Source organism: Salarias fasciatus, chromosome 23 (genome assembly GCF_902148845.1).
Source record: "Salarias fasciatus chromosome 23, fSalaFa1.1, whole genome shotgun sequence".
Classification (NCBI taxonomy): Eukaryota; Metazoa; Chordata; class Actinopteri; order Blenniiformes; family Blenniidae; genus Salarias; species Salarias fasciatus.
The window spans coordinates 27,717,233-27,725,941 of record NC_043766.1 but is presented as its reverse complement, the minus strand read 5'-3'; positions in this window follow the sequence as shown (position 1 = coordinate 27,725,941).

Below are 8,709 nucleotides of genomic sequence, written 5' to 3'. Positions count from 1 at the left end.
ACCCCAACACGGCTGTCTGGCCTGTTTTCATGCAGTTTGCCTTTTTCTGTTGCTGCCATCAAAATCTAACTGAGCTAATTTTCTGGGAGGCTGGGAAAACATTTCATTCAGCAGCTGATAAATTTTTTTTTGTTCTTTTGGGAATAAAATATGAAATTTGCAATCCCGTTGCATTCCGATCTCTTTAGGGATGTGAGTGAGGTTCAAGGTGTTTTGCCACGTGATACATATCCTGATTGGTGCAGAAAGTGAAGGGTTTCTTTCATGTTTTTGTTGATATATCCAAGAAAAAAATCGCAATAAATAAGTTTTAAATGTTGGATTGAAGTAATATTTATTCATGAATGCTGTTTTGAAAGTGAGTGTTTTAGGTAAAAGTAGTGTATCATTTTGAAAGTTATGAAGTGGGCTGTAAAGTAAAGGCCATGAAGGTTGACCAACAGGAAATAAACACCACTGTAACATGGCGTGACTGTGACACATGAGCTGGGCTGTGAACACTGTCCATTTGGATGAGTCCACTTCATAATTCAATATGAATCACAGCAGCAGCACAAAGACAGCTGCTAAGTGGAGACAATGGGACGGCTGGTGCTTAAGCAGGCGACATGGAAACAAAAGCTCTGAAGCATTATTTACTGGTAATTAAAATCAAAACAAAGGCGAGGCAGCAACAAAGCATAAGTCTATTGTTGCATGGAAAGTCCCATGTACGTTATTGTCAGAAAGATAAAGGTGTGTCTGTTGTGCAATCCTGTAAACATAATAACAGTTTGCGAGTCGTTTTCTGAAGATAAAATCAAAGTCAAGTGAATACTAACCTGCAGTACAAACATGTTTATGAATGACATGGGCCAAACAGTCAAAGTTTATTTACAAGGAAGCAATATCAAAATACAAACATAGGTTCTTTAGTAATGAAAGAGGTCACTGTGGACAGGCAAATCAAAGTCTATCCTAACAAGAAGCCTTGGATGACTAAAGAGGTGCAGTCTCTGCTCAGGGAGAGGAACACCGCCTTCAGCTCGGGGGACAGAGAGCTCAACAGTGCAGCCAGAGCTAACCTGAGGAGGGGAATCAGAGTGGCTGAGGCAGCATACAAGAGGAGGATTGAGGACTGCTTCATGAACAACGACTCCAGACAGGTCTGGCGGGGGGTCCAGCCTATTACCAACTACAGCCCCGGGATGAACACCAGGTGAGGAGCATACTGGCGACGGTGAATCCAAGGAAAGCTGCGGGCCCTGACGGCGTCTCTGGACAGGTGCTTCAGTGCTGTGCGGCTCAGTTGGCGGAGATCTTCACCAAGATCTTTAACCAGTCCCTGAGTCAGGCCACTGTCCCCCCCTGCCTGAAGTCCTCCATCATTGTCCCCCTCCCCAAGACAAGAATCATCAGCAGTCTAAATGACTACCGCCCAGTAGCATTAACATCCATCATCACTAAATGCTTTGAGAAACTGGTCCGGTCCCACTTCACCTCCATCCTTCATCCCAGCTTAGACCCTCTTCAGTTGGTGTACAGGGCGAACAGGTCCACACAGGACGCTGTAACAACAGTCGTTCACACTGCTCTGTCCCACCTAGAGCATGAGGGGACCTATGTTTGCCTGCTCTTTGTGGACTTCAGCTCCGCGTTTAACACAATGTTACCAAACAGACTGGTGTCGAAGCTGAACCACCTGGGACTATCTGACTCTGTTTGCTGGTGGATCAAAGGCTACGTTCACACTGCAGGGCTTAATGGTCAATTCAGATTTTTTTTTGTGAAATCCGATTTTTTTGCGAGTTCCTTCACATTTACAATAAAATGCGACTTGTATGTGATCTCCCGTCTGAACGGAATACCAGTCAGAAGTGTCCCGCATGCGCAGAAGAAGACATAACGACGTCACGCAGCAGCGCGCTTCAGTGTTTGTGGAACTCACAAACAACATACAGAATCTGTAGCTTTTCAAGCGTCGATGATTTATTTAAGAACTGATCAAACACGCATTCTTACAATTGAACATTGAGCAATCATTTGAGCGCAGTGCTTCTAATCAGCCGCGCCGCACTCCAAGTGGCCTGGGTCGCATTTGAAAAAAATCGGATCTGTGTCGTTCAGACTGTCATGAAAAGATCCGATACAGGTCGCATAGGGGCAAAAAAAATCGGATTTGGGTCACTTCAGCCTGCAGTGTGAACGTAGTCAAAGACTTCCTGACGGGTCGTTCTCAGAGGGTGAGAGTCGGCTCCAATGTCTCTTCAGCCATCAGCCTCAGCACTGGCTCTCCTCAGGGCTGTGTGCTGAACCCCCTGCTCTACACTCTCTACACGCCCAACTGCACATCCACACACCCCAGCAACAGCATCATAAAGTTTGCTGACGACGCCACCGTTGTGGGGCTCATCTCTGGAGGGGATGAGTCTGCATACCGGGGCGAGGTGGAGAGGCTGTCTGCGTGGTGTTCAGAGAACAACCTGATCCTGAACACCAAGAAGACAAAGGATATGATCGTGGACTTCAGGAGGAAGAAGGAAACGGATCTATCTTCCCTCTTCATCGGTGAAAATTGCGTGGAGAGGGTCTCGAGCTGCACATGGGCGTGCACATGCAAGAGGACCTGATCTGGAGTGCCAACACCACAGACATCATTAAAAAGGCACAGCAGAGACCCTATTTCTTAAGGACTCTAAGAAACAACTCCCTCAGACAGGATCTGCTTGTGTCTTTTTACAGGTGCTCCATACAGAGCAACCTCACGTACTGTTTCTGTAGCTGGTACTTCAGCTGCATAGCAGCAAACAGGAAGGGGATCATCAGCACAGCTGAGAAGAGTTCTCACTGCCTCAGAAGAGCACAGAAGCATAATAAAGGACAAAACCCACCCTGGACACGCACTTTTTGAACTGTTGCCCTCAGGCAGACGCTTTTGAACATTAAAAACCAAAACAAACAGACTAAAAAACTGCTTCTATGCAAGAGCCATCATTACGCTAAACACGTCCTGATGCAGCTGTGCCATCAATGTAAATTTTGGCAATTTTGAGTTGGTCATTGCATGAGTGATGTAAATACTTTATTTTATTATTATTATTAGGTTTTGTGTGTGTGTGTGTGCGTGTGTGTGCGTGTGTGTGTGTGTGTGTGTGTGTGTGTGTGTGTGTGTGTGTGTGTGTGTGTGTGTGTGACATGTCTCTGACATAGCAGCACATGCTTCAGCTCAACAGGTGGTCTCTCTCTGCCACACCTTTTGTCATTTCAGGATGGAACCTCCCACCAGCAGGGGAACTCCAAAGAAAACACAAACCGAAAATGTAATGACAGGTGTCTTCAGTGTATGAATGTGTGCACTCCATTGAAACAGTGGAAATAAATGAATTGTAAAGCAAATAACATGTGTGAAATGAAAATTTTGGGGTGTGGCTGTAACTTAACCAGGAAGAGAGATGAGTGAAATGTTTGGGGTGTGGCTGTCCGCAGCTTAAAAAGAAATAGAGTGAATGTCTTCAGCCTCGTGCTTAATGTGTGGCCTTGGCTGTCAAAATCGCCATGAAGCCGATTCTTCTCCTGACTCTCCTCTGGACCCTCTCAAGTTCAGGTAATTTGATTCCTTCATACAATTCAGTGTCTTTATAGAGTCTGAAGCCTTTAATTCATCTTTAATATTACACTGATTTTACCGTTTGGATTTCAAAGCTGTTGCGCTGATTGCTTCTCTCCTCACAGTTGGAGCACTCCAGTGTTTGAACTGCACGGGGACAACCTGTGTAACCCCAGAATCTGTCGCATGCCCCCCGGGGACCATGTGTATCACAGCTTCGGTACGAGGTACTTGTTCTTCACTTTGTGATGTGATATTTCTCAAAAAAGCACATGCACCTCAAAATTATGTGTAGTTCCTCTCAGTGGTAATAAAAGACTAATTAACTATATTTTACCTCTGTAGTATTTTCAGTTTTAGGAATTACAGCAACAGAATTCATCAAGAGCTGTGCTCCAGCATCCCTGTGTCCAGCTCCAGGAAATCAGATATTTTCAGCCAGTGTGAATGGTTCAGGGATTCTAATACCTGCCCTGTGCTGTGACACAGACAACTGCAACTCGGACATTCTGCCTGGTTAGTACACATGGAAAATTTTCACATTTAACATAACAATAAGTTATTTCTCCGTGTGTGTGTGTGTGTGTGTGTGTGTGTGTGTGTGTGTGTGTGTGTGTGTGGTTTGTTGGTGTTTTTTTTTTTTTTATCATGGAGTTATCTTTGCTGAAATTACACTTAAGTATTTCTCTTTCAGTGTCAAAACCTCAGCCAAGTAATCTTCACCGGTGTTTCAGTTGTTTCGCTGGTTCTGGATGCTCCAGTACACTTCTGTGTCTGGGATCGGAGGACAAGTGTTTTCAAGGAACCGGTAACACATTTTTATTATTTCCACCACGGAGGTTATGTTTTTGGTCGGGTTTGTTTAACTCAAAAAGCTATGGAACGACACATTTTGACAAACTTAACAAGGTTGTTTGCCTTGGAATTTCCAAGGCAAACAACCAAGTTGGTAAAATTTTTATATTTATGATGATATTCATCAAGATAATTCAGAAAAGGAATGTGCTCCAAAAGAAAAAATGAATGGCTAAACTTAAAAATGAAACAATTTAGTCCATTTTTATTTGTTTCATATTTTGCAAAAGAAAAACATTTTTTTCTTTCACAGTGGAAAGTGGTTCCATCGCTACACCCGTTTTTGGTTGTATGTCTGGAAACATGTGTGAAGCTGCTCCAACCCTGGAAAGACTGCTTTCACCAACATTAGGGCCGCTTATCCGAGGACCCACCTGTTGTCAGGGCGATTTATGCAACACCATCAACACAGCAACCATTGTAACCCCACCCATGGCAACTACACCCTCTGCAGATATGTCACCTTTCAACACAAACACTGTAACGCCACCTGTAAGAACTACACCCTCCGCAAATATGACACCTTTCAACACAACCACTGCAACCCCACCTGTAAGAACTACACCGTCTGCAAATATGACACCTTTCAACACAATAACTGTAACCCCACCCATGGCAACTACACCGCCTGCAAATATGTCACCTTTCAACACAAACACTGTAACCCCACCTGTAAGAACTACACCCTCTGCAAATACGACACCTTTCAACACAATAACTGCAACCCCACCCATGGCAACTACACCGCCTGCAAATATGTCACCTTTCAACACAAACACTGTAACCCCACCTGTAAGAACTACACCGTCTGCAAATATGACACCTTTCAACACAACCACTGTAACCCCACCTGTAAGAACTACACCCTCTGCAAATATGACACCTTTCAACACAACAACTGCAACCCCACCCATGGCAACTACACCCTCCGCAAATATGTCACCTTTCAACACAACCCCTGTAACCCCACCTGTAAGAACTACACCCTCTGCAAATACGACACCTTTCAACACAATAACTGCAACCCCACCCATGACAACTACACCCTCCGCAAATATGTCACCTTTCAACACAACCCCTGTAACCCCACCTGTAAGAACTACACCCTCTGCAAATACGACACCTTTCAACACAATAACTGCAACCCCACCCATGGCAACTACACCGCCTGCAAATATGTCACCTTTCAACACAAACACTGTAACCCCACCTGTAAGAACTACACCCTCTGCAAATATGACACCTTTCAACACAACCACTGCAACCCCACCCATGGCAACTACACCCCCCGCAAATATGACACCTTTCAACACAACCACTGCAACCCCACCCATGGCAACTACACCCCCCGCAAATATGACACCTTTCAACACAACCACTGCAACCCCACCCATGGCAACTACACCCTCTGCAAATATGTCACCTTTCAACACAACCACTGTAACCCCACCTGTAAGAACTGCACCGTCTGCAAATATGCCACCTTTCAACACAACCACTGCAACCCCACCCATGGCATCTACACCGTCTGCAAATATGACACCTTTCAACACAACCACTGCAACCCCACCCATGGCATCTGCACCGTCTGCAAATATGACACCTTTCAACACAACCACTGCAACCCCACCCATGGCAACTACACCCTCCGCAAATATGTCACCTTTCAACACAACCACTGTAACCCCACCTGTAAGAACTACACCCTCCGCAAATATGTCACCTTTCAACACAACCACTGTAACCCCACCTGTAAGAACTACACCCTCCGCAAATATGTCACCTTTCAACACAACCCCTGTAACCCCACCTGTAAGAACTACACCCTCTGCAAATACGACACCTTTCAACACAATAACTGCAACCCCACCCATGGCAACTACACCGTCTGCAAATATGACACCTTTCAACACAACCACTGCAACCCCACCCATGGCAACTACACCCTCCGCAAATATGTCACCTTTCAACACAACCCCTGTAACCCCACCTGTAAGAACTACACCCTCTGCAAATACGACACCTTTCAACACAATAACTGCAACCCCACCCATGGCAACTACACCGCCTGCAAATATGTCACCTTTCAACACAAACACTGTAACCCCACCTGTAAGAACTACACCCTCTGCAAATATGACACCTTTCAACACAACCACTGCAACCCCACCCATGGCAACTACACCCCCCGCAAATATGACACCTTTCAACACAACCACTGCAACCCCACCCATGGCAACTACACCCTCTGCAAATATGTCACCTTTCAACACAACAACTACAACCCCACCCATGGCATCTACACCGTCTGCAAATATGACACCTTTCAACACAACCACTGCAACCCCACCCATGGCATCTACACCGTCTGCAAATATGACACCTTTCAACACAACCACTGCAACCCCACCCATGGCAACTACACCCTCCGCAAATATGTCACCTTTCAACACAACCACTGTAACCCCACCTGTAAGAACTGCACCGTCTGCAAATATGCCACCTTTCAACACAACCACTGCAACCCCACCTGTAAGAACTACACCCTCCGCAAATATGACACCTTTCAACACAACCACTGTAACCCCACACATGGCAACTACACCCTCTGCAAATATGACACCTTTTAACACAACCACTGTGTCCCCACCTGTAAGAACTACACCCTCTGCAACTGCAGAACTGACATCTTCTGCTCCTAATTCAGCTACTACACCTAGGCTTTCACCAGGTGAGATCAGATTTGGATATCTATTTACTCTCCATATCTCTCTCTCTCTCGTTCTCTAGCGATTATTCACAGAATTTCTATATTTCTGTACTCAAGGGTGATAGTCATTCACATTTTGAATTGCGTGTTTAAAACTGTAATATTTCTATTTCAAGGCTGTTCAAAGCCCATCGTGTAAAGCATTTCTTACCAGAGTGTCTTACCTGGGAATCAAATGAAGACAAAGAAATAATTTCTTTTCTTAACTTTTTGTATTTTCTTTCAAAAAAGTCCCACATAGACACACTCAATACAGAGTCTATGTCACATACAGTTTTCAAATAAAAAAACAAAGTGCCATGCGGACTCACTTGTCTAAAACTTTTCTAATGTTAAACAAAACGCTCCAACACTGTGGCAATGAAACTAATGCTAATAGAGAGGAAACAACTTCCAAGTATCAAGAGGAATAAAATATATCAGGTCGCTCACTTATGCTACTTTAACAAAAATAAATAGTGTCACCTTTAGCAAAACAATCACACTAATCATAATTTCAAATAACAACACGCAAGTGACACTGTTGTAAAAGTTGTTGTAACAAAAGTCTATCAGCTATTTTTTTTCTTTGAGGCATTTGCTAACCGTAACCCTAATTCTGTGAGTAGTCTTGATATTAAAAATGTATATTTTGTCAGCCCTGCATTAATTAATCAGCGTTTTGAATTCCTGACAGACCTCGAACCAGTCTTGGGCCTACGGATAAGGATAGCTGCCTTTCAGGGCATCAGAAATGCAACAATCATTGATGCTGTGGTGAAGGTGTGTAAAACAGTAAGTTTACTCATGAAGTCATTAACAGAAAAACTGTTAATCTCTCTTTCATCTCAATTCTTGATCTCAATCTAGTTTTTGAAAGACCAGATTCTGAATGGGACAATCCACACGGTCAATGTCACCTCCATTAGAGAAGACGGATCCACCTCATAGAAGAACCACGTTGAAGGAAACAGGGTGTGTGCTTGGTACTGTTAGTAATAATATAGTATAAACTGTTACCAGGTAACAGCCGGATAGTTCCAGCTTCCTGCCACCTTTTATAAGAAGAGGTCATTTAATGTGGACAAACACAGACAAGACTTTACTCACATAAATTACAGCTATGACTTGTATTGCTAACCTTAAAGACATGAAGTTAATGAAACTGTATGACTCCATAAATGTTATTTTGATCAGCAGAGAACATTAGAAAAAAAATCTCTTGGCTGTAAAGGTTGCAGACCCCTGTAAAATAAATTTATGCGAGGCACCCAACTATGATGTTTTGTTGTTGTTGTTGTTCTTCTTGTTGTTGTTGTTGTTGTTGTTGTTGTTAATGGAGGTTGTTTTATTTTATTTATTTACCATTATTATTAAGATTAATTATTATTATTATTATTATTATTATTATTATTATTATTATTATTATTATTATTATTATTATTATTATTGTTGTTGTTGTTGTTATTACTATTATTTATATTCATTATCTCAGGTCTCAGATCTACCCCACCTTCTG